The sequence below is a fragment of the Macrobrachium rosenbergii genome, chromosome 46 (genome assembly GCF_040412425.1).
Source record: "Macrobrachium rosenbergii isolate ZJJX-2024 chromosome 46, ASM4041242v1, whole genome shotgun sequence".
NCBI classification, from domain to species: domain Eukaryota; kingdom Metazoa; phylum Arthropoda; class Malacostraca; order Decapoda; family Palaemonidae; genus Macrobrachium; species Macrobrachium rosenbergii.
The window spans coordinates 51,987,128-52,002,504 of record NC_089786.1 but is presented as its reverse complement, the minus strand read 5'-3'; the positions used below and the strand labels follow the sequence as shown (position 1 = coordinate 52,002,504).

The 15,377-nt window shown below is 38.3% G+C and overlaps 1 protein-coding gene across 1 annotated transcript in view; it reads right to left on the bottom strand.

The window, feature by feature from the left end:
- LOC136830341 (WAS/WASL-interacting protein family member 1-like) overlaps positions 1-9,904 on the bottom strand; it is a 45,798-nt gene extending 35,894 nt beyond the window's left edge. The window contains 1 exon segment of the mRNA XM_067089784.1: positions 9,713-9,904. The gene's annotated coding sequence lies outside the window, so the exon portion shown is untranslated.
- Positions 9,905-15,377: the final 5,473 nt, after the last annotated feature.

The following is a 15,377-nucleotide window of genomic DNA, read 5'->3' as shown; positions in this document are numbered from 1 at the left end:
GCGATATGACATGCAGTACTGCCTACATCATTCAGACAGTTGTGTTTGAAACAAAGCAAGGCAAACTACCAAACAACAATTAAGGATAACTCTATACCTCCTCTCTCACTTTCCTGCACATAAAGCTCAAAGAGATATGTAATCTGACACTTATCTCATCGTATCCTGAAAGAAACCTAAATACAAGAGAGAAGAGAAGAGAAGATGATTCTAACCAGAGCAACAGAACTGTCCATGCAGAGATTGAGAATTATACAAAGTGGACAAACAGAGGTGTGGGGGAGAATACCGAAGCGTTAGCTTATAGGCTGAAACAGTCACTGAACCATGCAATCCTAAAAATGCCGAGATATCTAACTGTGAGAAGTGGTAGCCTAGTGGGAGGTACAACAGGAGTAAGAGGGGGCAATGTTCTCCACAATAAAACCTGGAAACAGTCCAGGAACAATGATTTAATGCTACAAAGCATAACCAATAAACTGACAAGCAGTGCTTGAAAGTTCTGAAATAGCGTGTGATTCATGAAGTAAATGTCATAAGACAAAGTTCAACTATCAAGTACTGGCTCAATCCTCTGGATAAAAAAACTGCTTTTTAAGATTAAATTACATAAGATATTTCTTTTTCTATAAGCTACAACACTGAAGCATCCGTCAAAATCATGGCGGCAAAATCAACTGAATAATTGTTGCCTTTATTAGTCAATTAAATTTACACTCATGCTGTAATTAAAACCAATGAATGCAGTACATAATGCTGTTTTGACTGTACCGAAACCATACCCAAGCAAATTGAAACTTAACACCGCTGATGTTTTCGTTGGTATGATGGTATCTCCATTTTCTTTCGTGTACATGGGAAACGATTTTGATTCGGGAGCTAGGAATTGCTATTTCTTCGATAAGGATACAACATAACACAAGCAGCCAAGCAACTTGCAAGTGACTGCTCTTTCTCTGCCACAAAAGCATGACACTAATTGGAGAGCAACCTCACATTCTGCTCGGCAAAACCTTTTCGTCAGTGGTGATGCCACCATAACACTAACCAATAATATACTTTTTCGCCTCTTTAAATTCAGTAAGTTCTCATTTGAAATTATATAGATAAAACTTCCTGCATCCTAGACTTGTTATTTCTTTCCTGATATGATGGAAGACATTAAACTTGGTTGATATAATTAAAATGTAGGTCAGTGTCACTTAAACTTCAACTGAGATTCAAACAGCTAAGGTAGAACCAAGTTTTGAACAGGCAAAAATGTCTTGATGGATGCTGACATTGTGGAAATTACTGTTCAATCCAAATTTTTAGTCCCAACACCATGTTCTGTTTGTACCAAACTTCAATGCCCTTTCTTCAAAAACCAGGGCCTTGAGAGGGACCTGAGATTATCCACTGAACATCACAAATACCAAAACACAGAGCTTCCTGTGTAGCTGCATGGCAAACAGGTCAATCACCGGTATTCTCCACAGCTCGAACAGCCTTTCTGGCAAGCATGGGGTGGAAGGAAAACACTATTCCTATACCTGCCCCTAAACCAAAACATTCTTCCTGCCCAGAATATATCTGGCTAACAGCTTGATGGCATGCAAAACCACCCAATTGTGCATCCATTTCGTCAACTGATGTTGTTTTCATCAACACTATGGAGTGACCCATCAAACACACCTGGCATGCTTGCAGGGATAGCCAAGCCACTCGCACTACCAAAATTTTGATGCATCCGAGAACAGAAACATCTCTGAAGGTGGCAAGTTCATAGGGATTCTCACAGATGTTCCTCTCATCCAGCCACCATGCAAGGTACGCCCTGACGACCTTATTCAAGGGCAAGAGCTGAAAGACAAGATCACTCGAGGCCAACCAATGTCCCTTTAGTTGCCACAAGAGTATCTAACATAGGAGTTGCCTGTGCAGGAAAAGCTTCTCAGAGACAACAGGTAGCATGGGATTATTTAGCAAGGCTGAGCTGGTTGTTTGTGTCACGGCAGAAACTGCAATAAAACCTCCCTGAGCCTGCTGACACAAAATCTGAGGGAAAGACCCCCACCTGTTATCATGTCCGTAGGCATGGCCAGGTACTTTGTCTGCTGCTTGGGTTTACGATCTGACTTGACCCAGTTTATCATTATCCCAAGGTCATAAAAAAGTGTAAGAGAGCAGTCTCTGTTCTGCAGTAGCTGTGCCTCTCATGACACCAGAACTAGTCAGTCATCCAGAAGAGGAGTGAGGATGTACCCTATGAATGAGTGCAAGCTGACCAAAGTAACCACTACAATCAAAACTCAAGCTGATTCTCTTAAAAGTTATCTTTGGTAGGGAACCTGAAGCATTTAACTCCAAATTTACTCTCCAAGATTTTCGTTCTTTATTCACAACACACGGTTCATGTGGTTAACCTACTGAGGCTCATGAAAAAAATGCTATATATATAAAATACTATAAACTAGCAACAGTATACACAAACTTCTTAATTTGCAACTCCCTTCTTTTACCGATTATTTCTTTACAAAGTCTTTATAACATTACAGAAAATTACAATGGAATTATGGATTACAAAAAGGGTTAAATCATCATACATCTTAAACTGTTTGCAAACAACTAAAAAAATATGCTCTAGATAGGATAATTATAACTCATTTTTCCAAGTACCCTAATGTTATGTTCATTTATGGTACACTGGACCCTGACCAGTGGAGATAAGTCAACTGACATACCACGTCAAGCCAAGGCTGCTTATAATTATTAGACAATCATGAAAATCAATAAATAAAATTATATTTGTGCCAACCATTTTAATAAGGGGTATTTCCACATACTGAAGGTACGAAAACTACCTAAAATTTTCTGATCAATTGCAATTTTGTTTCATACTTTTAACATTTTAAAAGTGTTTAATTACTCATTCAAGGCACATCCACGTAGAGGCTAAACCATTTAAAATCAGCTGGCCAACTTCTGTTTACAAAAAAGGTAAATATCTCCACTAAGCTGATTACGACTGTGAAAACTTTTCGACCACTGTTCCTTTTCAAATGGCACGTTATCAATATCAACTTGGTTACATAACATCCTGTAGAATATCATCCTCCTCACTTCCAACCGAACTCAGACCACGAAACACCCTCCTCTATTCATGCATAAATTAACATTCATTTGCTGAGTTAGTACGTTAACTGCAAACTTAAATAAATGGGTTTCTTTTTTAAATCTCATTAGATTTTCCTATATACTATATTTCCATAAGACATGGTGAAGAAAACCTTCATGAATTTCAAATGAAATTAGGACCGGTTACATTTCTATAGCATATAGCACAGCATTTTACTCTTTCAATTCAACTTATGTTCACATAGATTTTAAACTGTGGCGGACTATTTATATAACCAAATACAACTGGATTTTCATAAATATAAATCACTTATTTGGGTGAATGGACGTTATTTGGGGAAAGGTCCAGGAACTGGGGCTTAGCGGACAGTATTCGAATGCGGCTTCGCTCAAGAATACTTTATTTGGACAGTTATTTCAGATGTTTGCAATGGAAGAAAATCATTCTCAGACTGGGCACTATAATTCAAAGCACTGTCTCAGACTGGGCACTATAATTTAAAGCACTGTCTCAGACTGGGCACTATAATTTAAAGCACTGTCTCAGACTGGGCACTATAATTTAAAGCACTGTCTCAGACTGGGCACTATAATTTAAAGCACTGTCTCAGACTGGGCACTATAATTTAAAGCACTGTCTCAGACTGGGCACTATAATTTAAAGCACTGTCTCAGACTGGGCACTATAATTTAAAGCACTGTCTCAGACTGGGCACTATAATTTAAAGCACTGTCTCAGACTGGGCACCATAATTTAAAGCAGTCTCAGACTGAGCACCATAACTTCAAGCACTGTCTCAGACTTGGGCACCATAATTTAAAGCACTGTCTCAGATTGAGCACCATAATTTAAAGCATTGTCTCGGACTGGTCACTATAATTTAAAGCACAGTCTCAGACTGGTCACTACATTTAAAGCACTCTCATGTGCATAAACTTACAATGAATCTCCACACCAATACATTCACCCAGACCACAATGCAGAGTTATAATGAAGAGTCAATACACCAACATGTCCCGAGGTAATACTAGATTAGATTGTACATTACTGGTGGCATCATAAAACACTCAAAAGATCTCCAAGTCCTTCTCCCACAATCCAGATTTTTCAAAATCCCCCGATTTTGCAGCAAAAAATTCCCTCAAAATTACCTAGCCTAAACCATCTCTGTAACTTATCAATGACCATGTTAAACACAAGCTATGCACTAGAGAAAAAAAATCGCTCAAAAGTATACACAAGACAATCTAAAACTACTAGATCAAGCCTGAATCACCTTACAACAACCAAGACTATGTTAAACAGAGGCTACAAAAATTGAAATCCAAACATAATTACCCAAACAAAAAACAACCATGGACCCACAGAAGGAAGTCTCTGCTATAAAACTCTAGACACTACTGCAAATGGGAGGGAAGGATACACATTACAAAGGCAGACTTGAAGGTGACAGAACTATTTTCTGACCGATGAATCACTAAGAATTTGCAAGGCCAATGACTAACGGTGCAATTACCTTAGTTCAAATTCCTGATAGAAAAAACACATTCTCTCTCTCTCTCTCTCTCTCTCTCTCTCTCTCTCTCTCTCTCTCTCTCTCCTATGGTATTAGCAAGACTGCATAATGCGCTAACAGAGAGAAAATGGTCATTCAAAATCAGTCTTAATATAAATACCTAAGTACCTATCGTAAAATTTCAAAAAGCAGGTCCTTTGTGTTATCTAGAACTTTTAGCTAGGCCTAACTGCAGCCCGCTGTTCCTGGCTTATCAGCACGTTTCAGCGCTGTTAGCATAATCATGTTAGTCAGCTGCAAGGTGTGGTTAAACCTACACTACATTTCCAAGAAAGTACAGTACACACTAAAATCTACATGACCACGATAAATGCCCTACTTAGGCGTTATCAGTATTTTTCTTTGTGCTACTGCTTAATATCAAATTAGTTTTCATGGGATACAGTTTGTTATAGAGTCATTTTAATGCTAAATAATTTTACCTTATTGTAGCAAAACCAGAAAAGAAAAAAATCGACATGCTGAAATTAGATGAAATTAGCTGTGGATGACATCACCAACCACTGGAATGTAAGATTTAAAATACTGTAATAATGACTGCAATATGTCATTGAAATCTCAAAGGGTTACCTTTATCTTCCCCGTTGTTTTAAGATTACTTTTTGAATGAGAAGACCAAAAATCCGTATTACTGTACAGCGATGGTGGGCATCGCAGACTACCGTTCAAAAGGACACCTCCTGCTGTAACCTTTAAGAGCTAACTTTTAACTAAAATTCGAACTTGTAGGATAAGCCACACGCTGTTTACAAGAAGCAACGCCAACATACATGCAACACCTGCTACAAACCTATTTATGCATGCTGATCACCGCATTCAAAACCATCACGCTAATCACATTAGTTTTGAACCTATTTAAACTACTTAATTATCTGTAATGTCACTTGCTTCGCCATTTTGGTAAATATTCTCTCCAGAATCCAAATCAGCAGAGACTTCAAGTACCATTATTTTTATAAGTGCTATATTTTATTTACAAGTACGTGCAATCAAAATGTTATTGGTAAGTAGCCTACTTTACCTAGAGGTATAGAATGGCATATGTCTAAATGAACTTATCTTTTAACTGATATTTGTGATTTTAGTGTTCTGTATATAGTACAGTATAATCTATTGGTGCCTTTTTGAATTTTTTTATTGATGAATATTCTGTTCTAAGTAAGCTGGCATTAAAAAAAAAATGGCTATTTAAAGTTAAGCTAATCTGCATATCCTTTATCATCCTCAATAAAAATGCCACAAATATTATCATTATTATTATTCAGAAGATGAACCCTATTCATACTGAAACAGCCCACATGGGCCACTGTGGGCCACTGACCAGAAATTCACGCTTCCAAAGAATATGGTGTTCATTCGAAATAAATGACAGAAGGTAGAAATTGGAACCACAAAAAGAGGAGATCAGTTATTTCAAAAACAGAAATTAAACTAATAAATAAAAATGTAATTAAAATATTAAAATACAAGTTGAATTGTGGTGGCACCCCTATGACAAGGGAAAAAACTGCTTTGTAAATTACAAAGAGACATGGATTGTTTACAAAACTCAAAAATCAGAAAGCTAACTGACTACTCGAACGGCACCTTGGTGTGGGGGCTTTCTTTTTTGGGGGACAAAGGGGGAGGGGGAAGTGGGAAGATAAATCTACAGTAACCTACAGTACTAAGCTGTATTACATTACATCCTGTACCATACAAACACTACCATCAATATCAATATGAAATATGTATGTGCCCCGTCCAATGAACTGTCATTCTTCATTAATCAGTTGTAAGTTACAGTACCAATTAGCAGAGAGGACCACTTCAGTTCAATTTTATTTTTCCTGTAATGTTTTGCTAAAAGTGATTTTCAACCTGAAGAAACCTATGGCTAAATGCTTTCTTTATCATCACGGTAACTAGAACTGTTTATGGACTTTAAAATATACTTTCATGTATTTTTTAACAAATCTGATATTGATGTTTGCTTGAAATCCTCAGTTTTTCAAGCTGAGTTAGGGTGAACTTCTCAACTTTAATAAACACTATTTCCAAAAGTATTCAATATCAAAATCGGTCAAAACACATAAAAATACACCAGTTAAACAATAATTTAGCCTTTCTGAACTGTAATGAATTATACAGATATGCTTGTGCACTGTACACCCTAATCAACAGTGGCAATCGATGGGAAACACTAACCTAACCTAGGATATTCTATTACATAATTCTTCCATAGCCGAATCCAACTGTAATGTACAAAACATTATCCCTTCAAACAAATTCAAGGATCCTAAAATTATGAATATGACAGCATCACCTCCTAGCACACATGAAGTGTGTGGTTAGATGGGTAAGGGTGACTTTTGAGAAAGCATTCATTTTCGATTAATGGTACAGCAGACTAAATAACCATAAAGTTATCCGGAATATGGCAACATGCGTAAAAACAAAAAACTTATTAAAACATCATATCACTCAGTAACTCTACAATTGCAATCAGGGAAAGTACTGGGTAAATGTAAAGTAGAGGGCTGCACAAAGATATCGTCTATTTAATGTAATTTCTTGACTGAATATAGAAAATGGTGATTACAATGCAGCCTAGGTGCGATCATTTGGTAAACTGACATAGCTGATAGGAAAATTATCGTCTATTCTTTATATTTTGGCTTTCATCCCAAAGGGGCTGGTACTAAACACAGTGCAAAGTGGATCTTCCACCACGTTTAGTACCAGCCCCTTGGAGATTAACATAGAAGACAGTAAATTTCTCATTGACTTGCTTTCACAAATTATTTATTTAGTAAATAAACGATACCTTCTTACGGCCCTCTCCTTCGCATTTACCAAACAAAACCTTTAAACCTAAAATGTTTTCCAAGTACTGTCTCTGTCCTGCCCACATCCTGGTTGCTAACAGAGTAAATAAAAGCCAAAATTCTGAATGCCACTCTTATGATTTCTAAGCTGGCGTAAACTCATCTTTGAAAACGAACCTAGCCTAGGTTAGGTATTTACGGTCAATCTCACCCCTACTTGTTTTGTACTTGAAGAAATAAGAATCTTTAAGGAACCATTTAGTCTACTTGAGATGTCAGTAAAATTTATGCTTATCCTTATTATTTTCTGTTATGGCAATTTTGCATTTGGCTATATTTATACAAAAACCTAAATCTCAAAAACTAGCAAATTATACACTAGAAAATCGGATATACATGGCTACCATCTTGAACAGTATGGTACCTATAGTAAGGTACCTTAAAATACTGATTTGCCAAAGCCTCTGATTGCAATATTGCAATACTGCCATAATTAAAAGACCAACATGGCATCATCAAATCAAAGAAATAGCCAATTATGACATTCGATCATAATTACAATATAACTCCTAAGCTCGTGCCAACGTATCCTTAAAAATGAACCTAGGCTAGGTTAGCTATTTATGGTACCTTGTTTGCTCACAAATAAACAAGAAAAAAAATCATGCAACCTGAATCATAGACAGTAGACCTCTGGCAAACAACTCAAATTTAATCTATATGTTAGCCTAGCCTAGGCTAATGGCCTAATTGACAAAAAATTTGCCCAAAACTGTTAAAAGTGATGGTACAGTGATAAAATCAATGGAATACTTTTAAGTCTGAAATGACTAATTTTAGGTCTGATATAAATATATTTTATGCCTGATATGAATATTTTAAGTCTGATATGAGTATTTTGGGTCTATGAATAATTTTAGGTCCGATATGAATAATTTTAGGTCTGATATGAATAATTTTAGGTCTGATATGAATAGTTTTAGGTCAGATATGAATAATTTTAGGTCTGATATGAATAATTTTAGGTCTGATATGAATAATTTTAGGTCTGATAAGAAAAATTTAAGTCATGAATACTTTAGGGTCTTATGAACATTTTTGGCCTGATATGAATAATTCAAGGTCTGATATGAACAACTTTAGGCCTGATATGAATAATTTTAGGCCTAAATAAAACTATACAGTAGCCTAACTAGGCCTAGGCTACAGTTCCAATAAAAATCTGCCTCCAACAGTTACAAGCGACGATTTTGCGGTCAATTAAACCAACAAATCTCTACAATGAATTATTGCCTATATAATTACACCAAGGCCTCCTCAACAATTTGGCCTACGTGGGTTGGACCCAGTAGGCCTACCGTAGCCTAGGCCTATCCCAGGAAGGAGGTTTATTAGACATTAAAATTAAGACATTACAAATAAGCCATCACAAAGACCATTCGGTCTGGCCCTTTTGACCAATCGCGAGAGAGAGAGAGAGAGAGAGAGAGAGAGAGAGAGAGAGAGAGAGAGAGAGAGAGACCATTAGGTCTGTCCCCTTGACATTTAGGTTAGGTCACCACCTGACCAATCGAGAGAGAGAGAGAGAGCGAGAGAGAGAGAGAGAGAGAGAGAGAGAGAGAGAGAGAGAGACCATTCGGTCTGGCCCCTTTGACATTTGGTCAAGTCACCACCTGGCCAATCGAAATTCGGGGCTGGTGAGAGAGAGAGAGAGAGAGAGAGAGAGAGAGAGAGAGAGAGAGAGAGAGAGAGAGAGAGAGAGAGAGAGAGAGAGACCATTCGGTCTGGCCCCTTTGACATTTGGTCAAGTCACCACCTGGCCAATCGAAATTCGGGGCTGGAGAGAGAGAGAGAGAGAGAGAGAGAGAGAGAGAGAGAGAGAGAGAGAGAGAGAGAGAGAGAGAGGTCCTCGAAAAACACAGGTGCGAAAAATCGGGAGGAAAATGGACGGACGGACGACCGAAAAGAAATTTGACTTCCGCGAGTTAAACGATTACGGAGAAAAAAAAAAAAACTCCCCCCCAAAAAAAACACTTCCCCGGATACAGAGAAACACTTAAATAAATAAAAGAAACAAGAAAGATAAAGAAAGAGACCTCCTCCTCCTCCTCCTCCGTCGTGTTTTCATTTTGAGGTCGTGGAAAATTCAGGGTGCGAAAAAAAAGGAAGAAAAAAAAAAAAAGAAAAAAGGTACGACGATCCCTCTCTCACCTTTGGACGACTGAATTCAATAGGTCCGTTCTCCCCCGAAGCACCGGGCGCGCGAATTCATCGGTATACATCCATAATTCGCGAGATATATGAACGGCTTGTCGAAAGGAGGTCAAATACTGACACAAACGTCAAAATCCCTCTCCACACAGACACCCAACCAACACAAATATGGCCGCACTGACGGCGGGTAGGATGACACCTTCGGCCAGCAGGTCAAGATACGAAGAAAGCTGTCGCCAATCTCCCTCTTTTCGACGTCGAAAACTGACGAAAAATACATCAGTCGGGAATATCACGTTTCAAGCGACGTCAAACGTCGTGTAGGTGGAATTTCGGGGGTGGGTCGTGGAGGCCGGGGTCCACCGGCTAGAGCGTTTGGAACTCGGCGGAAATGTTTCTCTGGCGGAGCGATCAAGGTCATCTGGTGAGACTGGGTGTAAAGTGCATATTATAATGACGGCAGAGAGAGAGAGAGAGAGAGAGAGAGAGAGAGAGAGAGAGAGAGAGAGAGAGCAGATATATATCTGCGGGATTAATGCGTGACGCATCCTCGGAGTAACATATACAACACGTTCTCAAATGCAGATTAACTTGACGGGACACAGCCGAAATCCATAAGAGGATTCGCTGCTTTGGGAAAGTGACATATATAATATCTCTCTCTCTCTCTCTCTCTCTCTCTCTCTCTCTCTCTCTCTCTCTCTCTCTCTCTCATTATTATTCATGCAATTCTGTGGTAATGAAGCCTCTGCGATGGGATGTGACAGAGAGAGAGAGAGAGTTGTATCAGCGGAGGAGATTGTAGGAGAAGACAAATTGAAGAAGAAGAAAAAGAATTACTCTGACGAACAACTAGTGGCCTTTTACTTTACTCATTTTTTTTCCATTGAAAGCTTCAGTATTCCGAGTAAGATTCACAGTTTATTCAGTAACCACAGAGTAATCATAATGGCATTTCCGTTTGGCGTGTACAAATGGTGACACACTAAACACGCAGAGAGAGAAAGAGAGAAAGAGAGAGAGAGAGAGAATCAGAAAATAGGTATCGTGACAGATGAAAGACACAAGGGGGGGAAAAAATAAAAGCATTATATCATCACCGAACTCCGTCTATCTCTGGCGACAAATATCATCACTTCCTTTCACTCTTACTGAGTCCTGATAAGGTATCCCACGATCCGGCGAACGTTACGTCATCGAGGACGTCAGTGAAGTCCTGCTGAAGTCCTCGTACTGTTTAATTCTCCATTTTAAATAGCGTAACGCAAGAATTTAGGAGAGAAAATGAATAAAAAAAAAGAGAATCTCTAGGCTATAGCTCTCCTGCCCTGTGGCGGATCTAGACATTTACACGAGCCATGGGGTCTCCTGACGGGGTGGCCCCGGGTTTGAGGAGTAGGAGGAGGAGGAGGAGCCAGTGAGGAGGATGAGGAGGAGGAAAGGAGGAGCCATTGCGAGGAGTCAGAGGATGTAGGAAGCACCCGAGTCCAAAGGAATCGGACGAACGATCCCTGCCAGTCAGGAAATGGGGTGCTATTTATTGCAGAGAGTGTCAGTGTGCAGGGGGGCCATTTTCTTCCGGGGCATTATGGGTCTAACTGCCCTTCCTTAACCGGCTGCTTTGACCCGGAATAGGCCTACAGGGCAAACGTGAAAAAAAGGCACATTGCATTTGGCTTTCGATAATATTAATAATTATGATAGCTAAGAGAAAAACATCGTCAGCAAGCATATCAAATAACAGTTATAACTTTGGCCAACACGAATTAGTTTAATGATATAAAAAAATAGTTGAGGTTCGTGGTTTGAGACGATGAAAGGTAAGCACTGTTAGAGAGAGAGAGAGAGAGAGAGAGAGAGAGAGAGAGAGAGAGAGAGAGAGAGAGAGAGAGAGAGAGAGAAAAACACTGCCACTGATGTACGTCATTAAAGTTTTAAAACAGGATTCTTTAGAGTCGAATATTTGCAGAAGTGTTGTTCGCTTGGATGAAGAGACGCGCTCATAGCACATCAGTTTGGTTACGTGAATATGGGTATTCATGACATAGTCTCTCTCTCTCTCTCTCTCTCTCTCTCTCTCTCTCTCTCTCTCTCTCCGTGCACACAGTACGTGCTCCTTTACGTGGATTTGAAAGCACTTTCTTTACTGACCTCTTTTCTTTACTTTTCATAAGTCCCTATTATGAGTTTTTTTTTTTTTTTGCCAGCCTATTACCTCCATTTCCTCCCACATGGCCAAACCATCTCAAAACTCTTTGATTCATTATCTTGTTCCTTCACTAAGCCTTTTACCAATTCTACGTATTCTCTCTCTCTCTCTCTCCATATATATATATATATATATATATATATATATATATATATATATATATATATATATATATATATATATATATAAATTTTTGTATATATAAATATACAATAAAGTAACATAAATATAAACATACACACTAACACACACACACTTAATCCAACAACCTCACGACGGAATGGAACGAAAGACCGCCTAAACCTTGTATATAAAAATGAAAGAGGGAACAGTACTTTTCTCGGAGGTATTTTTAGGTCTAAAACAACCTCCTCTGTTGAAGGCAGCGCGCACTTAGCGTAATTAGGTGAGAGCGTGTCAGGTTTTTTTTTTTTTTCTCCAACGTCTTTATTTGCTCGTTTTGTTTACTTGTTCCTTTGTTTTCTTGTTTTCTGGGGGAGAGATTGTTTGAAACTAAATATTTACTTGTTAGTCTTTATGGTTTTGTTTATATTTTTTTGTTTTTAGCTGAATAAACTGAGTTAACATTGGGCTTGTTCCATATGAATAGGGTTCTTCTTCTTCTTCTTCTTCTTAATTATAATAATAATAATAATAATAATAATAATAATAATAATAATAATAATTCATTAGTCTTATATTTATCGACACGTAACCGTTTTATCGACCTTCGTTCACACATGTTCGTTAGAACAACTTTTGTTTGGTGAATAACTGAACGATTCGTTAGTCTCATATTCATTTCGTTCAATTCACGGGCTCACGTATTTATAGTGCGTATGTGTGGGTCACAAGATATGCTTGTATACGAAAGTATATATACGCATACGAACGCGCGAGCGCGTATCTCCTAACCTGTAGCGTTGACATACGAGAGGTTGAGGAGTTGACAGTTAACAGTAACCAGCAAAGCTATATATTATTATTATTATTATTATTATTATTATTATCATTATTATTATTATTGATGTAATTCCTGTGCTTTGTATTATAAAGTATAGTTTATATATTCTTGGTACTTAAATAATATAAACATTTCACAATTTTACGAAGGCGGATAACCCAGGTCGGTTGAAGTTCCAAACACCACTTCTATTGGCAAGGGAAAGTCCAGAGGTCCATAACAGGCGCCTCCCATACCCCTCTAACACCTTACCACACTTTTATTAATCCATTATCATCTGTTACAAAATCTCATGTTCTTAAATTGCCCGTCCCGTCGGCTTTCCCTTGATATAAACGAGACGGAAGTTCACTGGGCATCACATATCAGTAAATGATTATGTTGAGAAGGTAATAAGTAATGAAGTATTTATTGTAAAGATGAAGAAGAAGAAAAATTGAGGGTGACAACGCCATAACCACTAACACTGAGAATTTCTTTGTTTTTAAACGTAAAAAGATAGATAGATAACTTGCTAAATGATTGAACGAACAAACGAATAGCTAAACAATATATAAGACAAAAGTAGATAGGAAATAAAAATGATAACTGGATAATAAGCAACTGACGTTAACGGACAGAAGTTAGGGTATATATTGATAAACAAATGAGTATATAAAAAAAATAGACACTGTTGACACCATAAGCGGATACATAACTCGGTAACAGCAAGAAAAACGACATAATGCATAACGAGTACCGAAGTGCGTACGCAACTCGAGGCCATTTAAATACCAATAGAGATAAAAGTTCAAGCAAGCAACTGCATGCAACTGTCGATAAGGTCATCCGTCTGCAACTGCCACCCACGTGCAGTTTATAATCCACTTAACGTGACGGTAACTGTCAACAGAACAGTTCGACTAGGCAGCTATTTAATAGCCAGAACTGCTGCGTAGGTCTAGCGATTGCAACTTCCGCCATCGAACGGTTTAACTACTGCAGGCCTACAGTCCGATTAAATCTGTCAGTTCCGTAGCATGTTAATGTTCCTTCCCGTCCGTACGGTCTCTGTCAGTCTGCCAGTCAGTCTGTCTGTCTGTCTGTCCGTCCGTCAACACGAGCCAAAGATTTCGTCATTGATTTAAGAAGACTTTCAATATACTTGTCTCTCTTTCTTTCTCTTGTTGCTGCAGTGTTCCAGTTTTTCCTCCTCTGCGTCTTTCTCATGAAAGGGGGAAAGGAGGGTTACGATCTTCTTCCTTTTTTTCCCGGGAGACTCTTGTCGCAATAAAAGGTCATTGGTGACCATTTTCACACTACATTCCCTAACTTGTTGCTGAAAGATGTAGGTTTTCTTCGGTGCGAGTTTTGCCCTATACGAGAGACTTCTAATCTCGTTTGCGCCTCGCGCGAATTGCACCGACTTGAATGTAATTTTAAATGGCTTTTGGGCTTTGTTTTACCGTAAGGAAAACTGGAGTCTTCGTTCTATATTAGGGAAAGGAATATAGGTCTACATTCCATTCCAAATCGAAAGAAAGCTGGGATCTTTATCATACCTCACTCAGGGGTCTACGTAATACATTTAAGAGGTTTTTTGTAACCCGTATTCTACGTAAGGGGAAGGGTATAGGGACCAGTATTCTATTATTCAAGTTACCTAATTAGGTCTGCATTCTATATTTGGGTCTGCTGTGGCCTGGAATTTTGGTCTGTATTCTACATTTTGTGAATTATGTTATGGGGATCGTATTCTACTTGAGAGTAAGCCTAGTGGGTCTCTGTTCTACATTTGAGGCACCGGTCCCAATTCTACATTTTATTCGAAGTTATTCATTTAGTACCCGGGCCCTGAGTTGAAATGAGTAAGAAAATGAAAATAAATAACAGAGGAGAACATACATAATGTACATACACACATACATAAGTGCTGATTTTGTAACGAATTTGCTAGGAATAAAATAAAAAAAACATGGGCCTAATTACCGACTCAGTTTCACGAAGGCACCAATGAATTGGTTGGCTGGTTTAGATTAAGGACGCCATAGCCAGCCCGGGCTCTTATGCTAAGTGTGGTAAGTTTAAAAGGATTGCAGTGCCTAATATAGACCTCTGGACTCAAAAAGAAAGGCAAAAATGCGTTTTCATTCAGCTGCGCAGTTAAGCTTAAGTTCCAAGCGTCGATGATCAGAGAAACGCTCGGTGTAACAAATGACGAAAGTTTTGTATAATTTTTCCTTCTACAGAACCTTTTAACTCGTAGAGTCGTTTTGCTGAAATTATATCCCTTACGCAAAGACAAGTAGAGGATTTAGATGTATATATTTCCTCAAATAATGCCGTTTAAAGCGTGAATTTTGACATGAAGTGTTTCTCAACAGAGCAGCGCCATTGCAGCCTCAAGGAAAAAGATAAATGAAAGTAGACTCTCGAGTCCACGGAAACACAACAACGTAAAAAGTGCTTGTTGATGATATCAAGTTTCCTCTTTCTTGAGCAATGCTATT